The sequence below is a fragment of the Haliotis cracherodii genome, unplaced genomic scaffold, assembly GCF_022045235.1.
Source record: "Haliotis cracherodii isolate W230 unplaced genomic scaffold, xgHalCrac1.p SCAF_5, whole genome shotgun sequence".
In the NCBI taxonomy this organism is placed as follows: domain Eukaryota; kingdom Metazoa; phylum Mollusca; class Gastropoda; order Lepetellida; family Haliotidae; genus Haliotis; species Haliotis cracherodii.
In genome coordinates this window covers 42,263,303-42,275,312 of record NW_027266308.1, presented here as the reverse complement: position 1 = coordinate 42,275,312, position 12,010 = coordinate 42,263,303, and positions in this window count along the sequence as shown.

The following is a 12,010-nucleotide window of genomic DNA, read 5'->3' as shown; positions in this document are numbered from 1 at the left end:
GTATGGGAGTTACGATCACCTTAGCGCTAAGATGGCTTTGTGGAACGGGGCCAGGTCTAAAAGCCTCTGCTAATTCTTGCCAATCAGCTATTTTTATAAAGCTTAATATCTAGTCTAGGATTTAAATGAAATATAATATCCAGATCTAACTTAGTCTATCTGGAAGCTGAAACAATATCAACTCAATATGATATTTACACTGTCAATCCACGTTGAAAGGGGCTTTAATTTATTTTTTGGACTGACTCGGATTACAGTAACAAATGAATGATAATCATTTTGGACTTGTGAAATTATACCAATTCTTAGGATATATTTACATCTAAGAATATGTACATTTCATAAGTTTGTCGTACGAAGCAGATAAACCGATCGTGTGTTCAGGCTTTCATAGTGTCATCACTGGTTGATTGTGTGTCATCACTGGTTGATTGTGTGACATCACTGGTTGATAGTGTGTCATCACTGGTTGATTGTGTGACGTCATTTGTTGATAGTGTGTCATCACTGGTTGATTGTGTGTCATCACTGGTTGATTGTGTGTCATCACTGGTTGATTGTGTGACGTCATTGGTTGATTGTGAGTGAGTGAGTGAGTATGGTTTTACGCCGCTTTTAGCAATATTCCAGCAATATCACGGCGGGGGACACCAGAAATGGTGGTTGATTGTGTGACATCACGGGTTGATTGTGTGACATCACTCATCTGGTTGATTGTGTGACATCACTGGTTGATTGCACTGGTTGATTGTGTAACATCACTGGTTGATTGTGTGACGTCATTGGTTGATTGTGTGACATCACTGGTTGATTGTGTAACATCACTGGTTGACTTTGTAACATCACTGGTTGATTGTGTGACGTCATTGGTTGATTGTGTCATCACTGGTTGATTGTGTGACGTCATTGGTTGATTGTGTGTCATCACTGGTTGATTGTGCGACATCACTGGTTGATCGTGTGACGTCATTGGTTGATTGTGTGTCATCACTGGTTGATTGTGCGACATCACTGGTTGATTGTGTGACGCCATTGGTTGATTGTGTGTCATCACTGGTTGATTGTGCGACATCACTGGTTGATTGTGTGACGTCATTGGTTGATTGTGTGTCATCACTGGTTGATTGTGTAACATCACTAGTTGAATGTGTGACGTCATTGGTTGATTGTGTGTCCTATCTGGTTGATTGTGTGACATCACTGGTTTATTGTGTGACATCCTACCATGACGTTTGGGATGCTGCTTAATATCAATCAGTGGTTTGTCTGGTCTAAACAGGAGGGGTGAGGGGGCATGGGTGTCCCTGTTGTCTTAGGTGCCGCGATTCGCTGTCAAGAGTTGCGTGCCTTGGGAACGCCAGAAACCTATGATTGTTGGTTCGAATTCCGGTTCACTTCAATTATGTTTCTAGGTTTGTCAGCACCATACCCATGCGCATGATTTGTTTTTCCAAACTGGTAAACGTCTATGACCTGCATCTCTACGGGCTGACACGAGGTGATTTTACTTGAATACTGTTCGAAGCGGCGTTAAACCCAACTCACTCAATCTAGACACGAATTTACACAGGCCGCCTATTCGCCACCACTCGTATGTTTCCGTAACCTACAACAAGGGAGGGGACGAGTTGGTAACGAATGACAGGCCGCCGTCATATACAAGTTGATGTACTATTGCCAACGTCGGCGTTACGTCAATGCACCTATTAAGGTGCTGAATTCGTCGCTTCCGTTTTGTTCGGACCCTGATCTCTTTTTGTGTTAAATAATGTCTCAGAAATACAATATAACTGCCCTGATGATTTGCTGTGTTAGGTTGTAATGTCGCTGACTCGGACGTCATTCCGCTATTTCATTATCTCAAACAAAGAAGTGTTTGCTTGCATAGTTCTCCGAACACATAGCCAGAAGCAGGAGGCCACTAGACTCGTAGACTGTATATAATCAATACACCGTCTTTCCCACGTGTGTCTTTGATAGAAGGGAGTCCAGTGTTTACATGTTCGTTGCGATTGGTCAAAACCTACGGTGCGAGGTTTAAGAGCTTAAGGGTAGATAGATAGATAGAGATTATTAACGCAGCACAAGATAAGATCTGATATAGATTTGATGCATATATGGAACAATAACTATTTTAATAATAATGTACAAGAAGCTAGTCCATCACTCTGAAATTACCCGTCATTGCTGATTAATAGCATTAGTACATATTTAAAAGCGTATACATCTGGTTCGTAATGTCGCGTGGTATGAATATCGCTCCATCTGCTAGCATTTATATTCACACGGTAGTGTTAAAGGTTTGGTTTGGTTTGTTTGTTGTTTAACGCCGCACTCAGCAATATTACAGCTATATGACGGCTGTCTGTAAATAATCGAGTCTAGACCAGACAAGCCAGTGATTAATATCAGGAGCATCGATCCACGTAATTGGGAACGATGACATGCATCAACCAAGTCAGCGAGTCTGACCACCCGATCCCGTTAGTTGCCTCTTACGACAAGCATAGTCGCTTTTTATGGAGAGCATGGGCCGTAGTGTTAAAAGAAAATTCGACACAAGTGATTTGTTCAAAATATAATAGACATCCCTTGAGAAAAAAGATGTTAATGTCCATTGTGTTTGTGTATAAAATGTGTCACATATTAGAATACACGAATACACGAGATCGAGAGTCAGAATCGCCGGTTCTCAGACACCAGCTTAAAGCTGGCAATCTGTGGTCATTCGCGTCTTTCCGTAACCTACATACAGATCGGCAAATCGGCTTGTCCCGGAATGACACGAATAGTCGTTACGGATGGGCGGATTAATCATAAGATGCATTCCTTGGTCGAATGTTAAGTATCCCAAATTTCCCGGAATAAACATGATAATATAGGATCGCCCCTACCCACGAAATCATGTACATCTTGTTATAAGGACAATATTTAACGAGCACTCGTTTAGCATCCATAGATGTTTGATGGTAACACCCAATCCCAACACGCGCCGCTGCACGGCTTCGAATAGGTCTCCAGGTGTGTCAAGCTGTGACTTGTCGATTGCTTGTCGAACTCTGACGGAGTCGGATGTTTGTGTAAGTACTGGTGCAATGCTGTGCAGGTAACAAACAAACAAACACTTACTTTTTATGCAAATTGCAAGAGTGACGGGTGCTAACGAAACAGCAGGACATGCTTTCACTTTTCGCGAACACCTGGTGTCAAAACTGATTTTCCGTGATCCATTCATATACTTTTCACGGCTAGTTTACCTTTTACGTCCAATGGATTCTCTTTCTGAGAGTGGTAATTCCCTGACATCGACGTCTCATATTTACCTTGATTTGACATTTTCAGTATGTGATCACATTCTCTCAAATTGTTGTAGGGCAAGTTTTAGAACATCCTGTATCCATGATGCTGAAACGTAGAATCAAGAAGGCAATGATGTAGTTCTAACTGTCCCAGATATAACGCTTCCAGAACATTCGTTGCATGCCGTGTAGATAACGTCTTGACATGTGTCTATAATGATTACCATGTAATGAGACTAAACCGGTCTTCTTTGTCGAGTTAATTTTTACATTTGTGCATGGATCTTCCATTATGACAGTAATGTCGGTCGAAATTTCTCAAATTGAATCGTGGCCTATTTCCTTTACAATTTAGATACCTAGGTCACACTTGTTCAATATTTTGTGTATGTGTTTAAGGATCGTGTTATAATTAGTGACAACCGGTTGATGGTATTGAACTATGTTAGTAGCTGTGTTTCGGTCGATAATGGAGACCACTTGTTTGCCTGGCCCTGATTTGAGTATTTAAAAACTGGCGTTATAAAACTTCGGCGATAAACAACATTCACTCACTCACTCATCCTCCCCGAACGCCTCTTTGGAGAAGTGGATAGTGCGTCTGCCCGTAGAGTGACAGAACAATGGCTCGATCTCTTGGCCGCGTCCATACAAAAGACGTTAAAAGATTGTACTTGTTGACGGCATTATTGGGATACAACAAGGAGTCGGTCTACTCTGTCTGAAGTCATGCAATATCAGGCTCCAGGTGTTATGCAGGTATCGAAATAAGCAGAGTGCGGGAAGAAGATATGCAGTGCACCAGCGCATGGTGCATATGCCAGAAGGTTCAGCCAGTAAAGATTATGACATTTCGCGTGCAGGAAAAAAATAATAGGCTGAGGTCAACTTCGTGCGATTCCTAGAGGCAACCTTTTTACAGGATTGATTATGTATATAACTCATTTCGAACGCTTTTGCATAAGGTCAGTGTATTTCTTTACACAAAACAGCCGAGGCAATTGATGACATATCTGTTTAAACATATTAACGACCGAGACAATTCAGTCAAGCCATAAAGCTAATGCAATGTCAATCCAGGTACAGATTAAAGGCCAAGGAATGATGTATGATACTGGCCCTTTCTGACCTTCTAGAGTTTTAAATTTAGAGACAATTTTTAAATGATGTTCTGAAAAGTATCCAAACAGTTCTTATGTTAGTATACTGCTGAGGCTATTATTACGAGGGTTGATTGGTCAATTCTGAGACTCACGTAGACAGACTTGACCTAAAGACAATATCAGCATGACTTATATTTTGCCCTTAACATTATGCCCTTCCATATTGGTACAGTTGTGTCAACGTTTTTTGAGGGATTACATTCTTGTTTCGTATAGGTCTTTCTATAGGCTGTCCAAAAATATCTACAGCTGCTATGACTATGAAATGGGTTCCGGCTTGAGCTTTCTTCATGTTTGGGAACAGATGAAGCCAGATCAGGAGAATAAGATAGGTGTTGAAGGATTGCAAAGCTGTGCACGTGGATTGTAGCCATGGCAATGACTGATTTGTGCTCTACCAAGTTTCATCTATAGTCACACATCGTTGCAAGAACCTTTCGTGATCAGCTTCAAACAGAGCAGTGCACGAGACATGTGCCTGGTGCGTTTTTGATCACATTTCATAAGGTTTGGAACCCAACGAGCTGATTGTGTCTTCATTGCCAATGTTAATGTGATAATGGAAATTTGGAAATTCCTACTTTGCATGTGTTTGTGACGGGTGCCACGTGTGGGGCAGGCTACGCTCATCTTTTTGCGAACACCTGGTGTTATTACTAGTTGTTAGTGATTCAAAGACACATATTCATGATATACATGTAGTCGGCGTGGTACATTTGTCTTTGCTTTTGGGAGAGATTTCTGATTATTATGGAAAGGGCTTTGTCGTTTTTATTCCACACAACTGTCTCTCTCACTCACGCATGCATTGCAGCTAACTAAAGCTAAAACTAACTAATGTGCGGATCGGGTGGTCGGGTGCCCGGGTGGCCCAGTCATCTAAGGCGCCGCGATTCACCAGAAACCTATGATTGTGGGTTCGAATCCCAGTTCGACCCAATTATGTTTGTCAGCACCATACCCATGCTCGTGGGCTACACCGAAGTGGTAAACGTCTGTGACCTGCATCACTTCGGGCTTCGGGCTTCACATTTTTTGTGTGGGTCAATCAAACCTTGTTTGTGGGTCGGGTGACTCTCGTAAGTGTGTCGGGTGACTCTCATATGTGGGTCGGGTGACTCTCGTATGTGGGTCGGGTGACTCTCATGTGTGGGTCGGGTGACTCTCATATGTTGGTCGGGTGACTCACATATGTGGGTCGGGTGACTCTCGTATGTGGATCGGGTGACTCTCGTAAGTGGGTCGGGTGACTCTTATATGTGGGTCGGGTGACTCTCGTATGTGGGTCGGTTGACTCTCATGTGTGGGTCGGGTGACTCTCGTAAGTGGGTCGGGTGACTCGTGTGTGGATCGGCTGGTCAGTCACAGTGACTAGTTGACTGCGTGTCATCGTAATCCTATAGATCTGTTCTCATACTTTCAATCACCAGGCCGCCTTGTCTGGAATGACTGTTTACATGTTGTCTAGAGATGCTGGGCTTATTTCTAACTCCCGCGTCAAACAATCGTTTCCAATTTGTGGAATGCATATATTTTATAACATGTACTCAGAGAATGTCAAACTTCCCGTCTCTCTGCAATTCAGCTGTGTATTAATGCACATTACTAAAACATTCGCTCCAGTGCTATATTTCAACACACCCTCGTGGCGACACCAAGGAACTGGACACGAACAAGCACGAGAACGATCTCTGTGTGGACTGACTTCTGATATATTTATACGCGTAATACAATCATCGACTGTGGGAAGACTGCCGTATGCTTGGATGGTAAACCACATTTAGAATTTTTAAGAGGTTTAAGGGGTTATAAATGATTGTAGCGACGACAGAAGGAGGGCACTGAAACCCTCGTCACTGTGAGATACGATGTTTTGTCGACACCGTGTTTTACATCATATATTATTTGACACATTGTGTCTGACCTCACCTAGTAATCAGCGCCATGTCCTTGCCTATTTTGTATTTGTTTTAACCAAAACACTTGGTTCAAAGGAGAATGTCATTGTTTACATGTTATACAGTAACCTTGTTAATCCGGAACCATAGTATTCCGGACGATTGCTATCGGTCTATATCATCCTGAAAAATTATAATGATAATTTGTATAAATAAACCAGATGTTGAGTACAAGTGTGCCAAGTTTGGTGTACAATTCTTGCCCTAACAACCCACTATAATATTACGTATTCGATAACTAGGACATTTGTTAATCCGAACTATTTCACTGAGATTAGCAGGATTTGCTGTTTTGCAGCTCTTACAGCCCTCAGTTCATATATTTGATAATATAAATCATTCATCCCCTTTCCATTCTCATCCCTCCTCAGCTCTAGCAGCCCAAGCTCATACAGTCTTCAGCTAATAACTCGGGGGTTCCTTTATATAATTAGTTTTTACTCCTACCACAGCTACTACTACTACTACTACTACTACTACTACTACTACTACTACTACCACCACCACCACCACCACCACCACCACTACTACTACTACTACTACTACTACTACTACTACTACTACTACCACCGGGCGGTCGGGTAGCCTAGTGGTTAAAGCGTTCGCTCGTTACGCCGAAGACCCGAGTTCGATTCCCGACATGTGTGAAGCCCATTTCTGGTGCCCCCCGCCGTGATATTGCTGGAAAATTGCTAAAAGCGGCGTAAAACCAATCTCAATCACTACTACTACTACTACTACTACTACCACCGCCACCAATATCACTGCTACCACTTCTAATATCTTAATATGAATGGGTTACATCTAATTTTATCACTTTAGCAATAACGTCATCATCATCTCGTGTCCCCCGCCGTGAAATTGCTTGAATATTGTTGAATGCGGCGTAAAATCATACTCACTCACTCATAACCATCATAACCATAACACGCTCATTACAACAATAATTTATACCCATAAATTTATAAAAAATTGTAACACTCGCTATTGGACAATGTACAACAATACTCCCAGGTACTATGTTTAAAGTTTAATGTCCTTTCAACTTCCTTCTGGCATCGATTGTAAAATAGTTTTTTGTAACGAAGATTTAGGTCTGAAAAGGGGAAACGTCAGTCCCAGGTTGCTATAGAAGCCACATTGGCAGGTAGTGCTGTCTCTATGGTAACTATCCCTGCATAGCCATATTACTTGGCCATTAAGTAAAGATGGACGTTGTTTTATTGCTATTAGTGCTTGTGACGTCATACTCGCATCAATAGTTTTAAAGTGGATATTGTTAGGTAATAACCGATAAGTGACATACTTTAAAATAGAGATTCGGTTATGATATTTCTTGTTGTGTTGATAAAAATAGAGATATATGAATATTTTTACCAACGTTGTAGGGGCACGCCTGTTGTTATCGCAACGATTTCTGTTGGTTTCTGCGAGATAGCAAGAATCAACTGTATATGACGTAAGCCGTTTTGAGTCTGGAAACGCATTAATAGTTTATCAACGTTTTCTTTCTCCCCGCGGTAGTTGCTTAACGCCGCACTCAGCAATATTCCAGCCATAGGACGGCGGTCTGTACATACTCGAGTCTGGACCAAACAATCCAGTGATTGACATCATTAGCATCGATCCAAGCAATTTGGATATGATGACATGCATCAACCAAGTCAGCGAGCCTGACCACACTATCCTGTAGGTCCCGTTGCTGAAGACCCGGATCTTCACGGGTCATTATTAATATTTTCACCATCGATTTAGAATAATATTCCAAGCCAAATTCAGATAACCTAACATATTATAATCAAGGTTTTGTTTGGAATTTTGATTATACCTTAATAAGAAGAAGAGGAACGATAACAATCAGACAGTTTACTGTCAGTGGTGTTGTGTACTGACCAGTGCAGATGCTTGACTTTTCGTGTAATCGCCCTCGCATGTTTTGACTTTGATTTTGTTTGTTTGTTTGTTGTTGTTTAATGCCACACTCAGCAATATTCCAGCCATATGACGGCGGTCTGTACATAATCGAGTCTGGACCAGACAATCAAGTGACTGATATCACGAGCATCGATCCAAGCAATTGGGATACGATGACATGCATCAACCAAGTCAGCTAACCTGACCACCCGATCCCGTTAGTCGCTTCTTACGACAAGCGTAGTCGCCTTTTACGGCAAGAATGTTTTCACTTTGATTCCTTCGTCGGTGATTTGTGCGTTGTCTTGATCTTAATCTTTGCCGACGATACGTCACTAGGTAAAGATGCTGCATTATTACATAAGTGTAACTGGTACACCTGTGCAGCTGCGGTCGCGGGACAATAGAATTCACCGACACCAGGGGTTTGCCGGAAACGTCCATCTAAGGTCACTACAGCCGGCCACTTTGTAGCTGTCAGTGTTCAGTATGACACGTAGACGTCTACTGTTAGATTTGCTTGTAGATATTCTGTAAGTAATGAAAACTTTATGAATATTCAAATATATATTTAGTTACTAATTATATCAGAAAAAACAAACAATATTAAGTGTATTTTACACTGGCATAATTTCCCTCTTGTGTGTTTCAGCTTTTGGCACCAATAGCTGAACTTAAGAACATGTTAGATAATGACATTTTGAATATAAGACTGATGACATATGAAATATATACAAATATACATGAATAAAGGCATGGTCAGTAATATTGTAATGGGTTTAGGGTGGCATGTATTTCCATGTCTGGGTACATATTGTAAAGATAATCTCTGCTGAATTATTGGGATCACATGGTTCTAACCTAGTGAAGAATGTAGAATGTAAAAGACAATCTTCAAGGTTATACAAGAAAGGAATGGGAGAATGAGTAGAATTTACTCGTATGTTTTAATAGGTAACGGAGACTTTATGAATATTTTAATTCCATATATATTTAGTTAATAATTATATCTGAAAAACTCTAATATTTACAGACAATATTGGAACAATATTGTATTCTACACTGGTATAATATTACCTGTAATACAGGATATAATTTGGATAGTTTGACGATTAAATGAAAATGTTACAGTCAATTTTCCTTCAATTTAAACAATTGTGACCCTCCGAAAATTCACGTTTATTACCCAATGAAAAGTGTGTACAGATACCTATTTATGCAACAGAAAAGGTTGTAGGTAAACAGGAACGATTTGGAACGAAAGTTTAACTATGGCTATCATCTGTTGGCGGTCGGTCGGGTAGCCTAATGGTTAAAGCGTTCGCTCGTCACGCCGAAGACCCGGGTTCGATTCCCGACATATGTACAATGTGTGAAGCCAATTTCTGGTGTCCCCGCCGTGATATTACTGTAACTGTTGCTAAAAGCGGCGTAAAACCATACTCACTCCCCCCTCGGGTGGCCAACTGACTATACATCCGGTAACGATTAAGGGCGGATTGTGTAGTGTCACGTGATAGTCATGTGATAGTCACGTGAGTAGAACAAGTTGCATTATGGATTCCTCAAACTGCCGGCCGAGGTAGCCACATGTTCTGGTTTGAGGCGAGCCGACTGCTTAAATCAATGAATATTGTTTTATTATATTAATGATATTGTTTTATTGCAACATTCCGGCCATACAATTGTAATTATCGAACCTGGGGTATTCTTAACAATGATTGACAACGCAAACAAGGACCTACGGCGTCGAGGAACGATTATGCTACCAGGAGACCACACTGTGACCACCTAATCCTCATATAGCTTTAGTTAGCTGGAATGCAAGCGCGAGTGAGAGTGACAGTTGTGTTCAATAGAAACGACAAAACACCCACCGGTGGCACCCGTCGCAAACACATGCAAAGGCAAGTCAATTGTTCACCGGAAAAAAACACGGGAACATTTGACTGCTTTCACAGTTTTTGTTATGAACGGATGGCAGCTCAAAGTGGTAAAACTTGTTCGTTAATAGGTTTGTAACGGACAAACCAAAGGTCATAATCGTTGCGAATCCAGAATACAAAAAGACCAACACAGGATTCGACCAACTCAAGGGAAAACTGAACAACTGTCATTAAACCGACTACCTTCTGTTTTCTCTCGCCCCCCGTGAAGATTCCGGGTATAATGTTTATAATGTATAATGTTTAGGCTTCAGCAACCAATGCTTGTCGACTAACGGGAAAGGTCGCTGAACGATATATGTGTGTACGACATTATAGTGAATATGGTTGTACGCCGCTTCTAGCAATATTCCAGCAATATCACGGCGGGGGACACCAGAAATGGGCTTCACACATTGTACCCATTTGAGGAATCGAGCCCGGGCCTTCGGCGTGACGAGCGAACGCTTTAACAACTAGGCTACCCTATGACAATAGAAGTACAGCGTATCTCAAACTGTTGCGTTTATAATTTGTGTAACTAATTCCGTTAAATCTGTTTATTATGCTCTTCCATTGCACGCTTGGATGCTCGTTGACAAATTACAACCACTACACAGTTCTGAACAAAGGATGGGCAGTATGTTCCCTACCTTCATCTTGCATGCGGAGGAGCCATTGATGGTGGCCTCTATTCACAGGAGGCAATTGCTGAAGATTTATCACTTTTGTTTAATGATTATATTGATTCTGCCCATGAGGATGGTGACTTGAACGTCAAACCGTCCCCATCAATAATAGATATTTGGTAAATAATGGTCAGTCACGCCAATCTGAACATAAAAGGGAAGGTGGATTTGGTCTAAATGATGTCGTGTCTGAGACTTCATGCATTTCTGTCTCGACATTGGATAATGGTTAGTTAGCATGCGATCAGAGACTGTTTACAGATCTCTGCTCCCCTACACCTCCTTCGTCAATCGTGAAATGATACATTTTGTTTGTTTGTGTGTTTGTTTGACGCCGTGCTCGGCAATATTCCAGCTATATGATGACAATACCATTGAAACACTCGCGGCGTCATTTGCACAACGTGTTGGGCAACGTTTCATCTTTCAAGTTCATAATGCACGTGCTCATCGTGTCAGGATTGTGACCCAATTCCTCTACAAAACACCCACGTGTCATGTCATGGCCAGCACTCAGTCCTGACCTTGCCCCCATTGAACACGTCTGGGACGTCAATGGCAGATGCGTAATTTAACGTAAAAATCTACCACCACTCCCTACGAACTCGGTGTTGCTCTCACTGTTGAATCGAAAGACATGAGTCAAGTTGACACTAGCCGACTCGTCAGAAGCATGCCTCGAAGAATTCGTGCATGTCTGGCCAACTGAGGTGATCTTTCTCTATATCGGTGACGTTGGCTGCAAAATGCAAATTTGACCCCGACTTCTTTAACGACATCATCATCTCACCACACCAATCATTAGAACCCATTAGATCTGATGGCCTACTCCCATGATAGCTGATATGATCATATCATTTCCATTTCCCAATACCATATAGATCTGAAGATAGTCTCTGCCATTACACAGCCCGCCTCGCATCATAACACTGTCCCCATGTACAGATGAAGAATATCGCCGTGTCCTCCATTTACTTGATGACAAACGTCACACACGGATTCAGCCAAAAATACTTGCTGCACGTGGATCACATCGGTCACAGATAACGTCCAGATATGCCT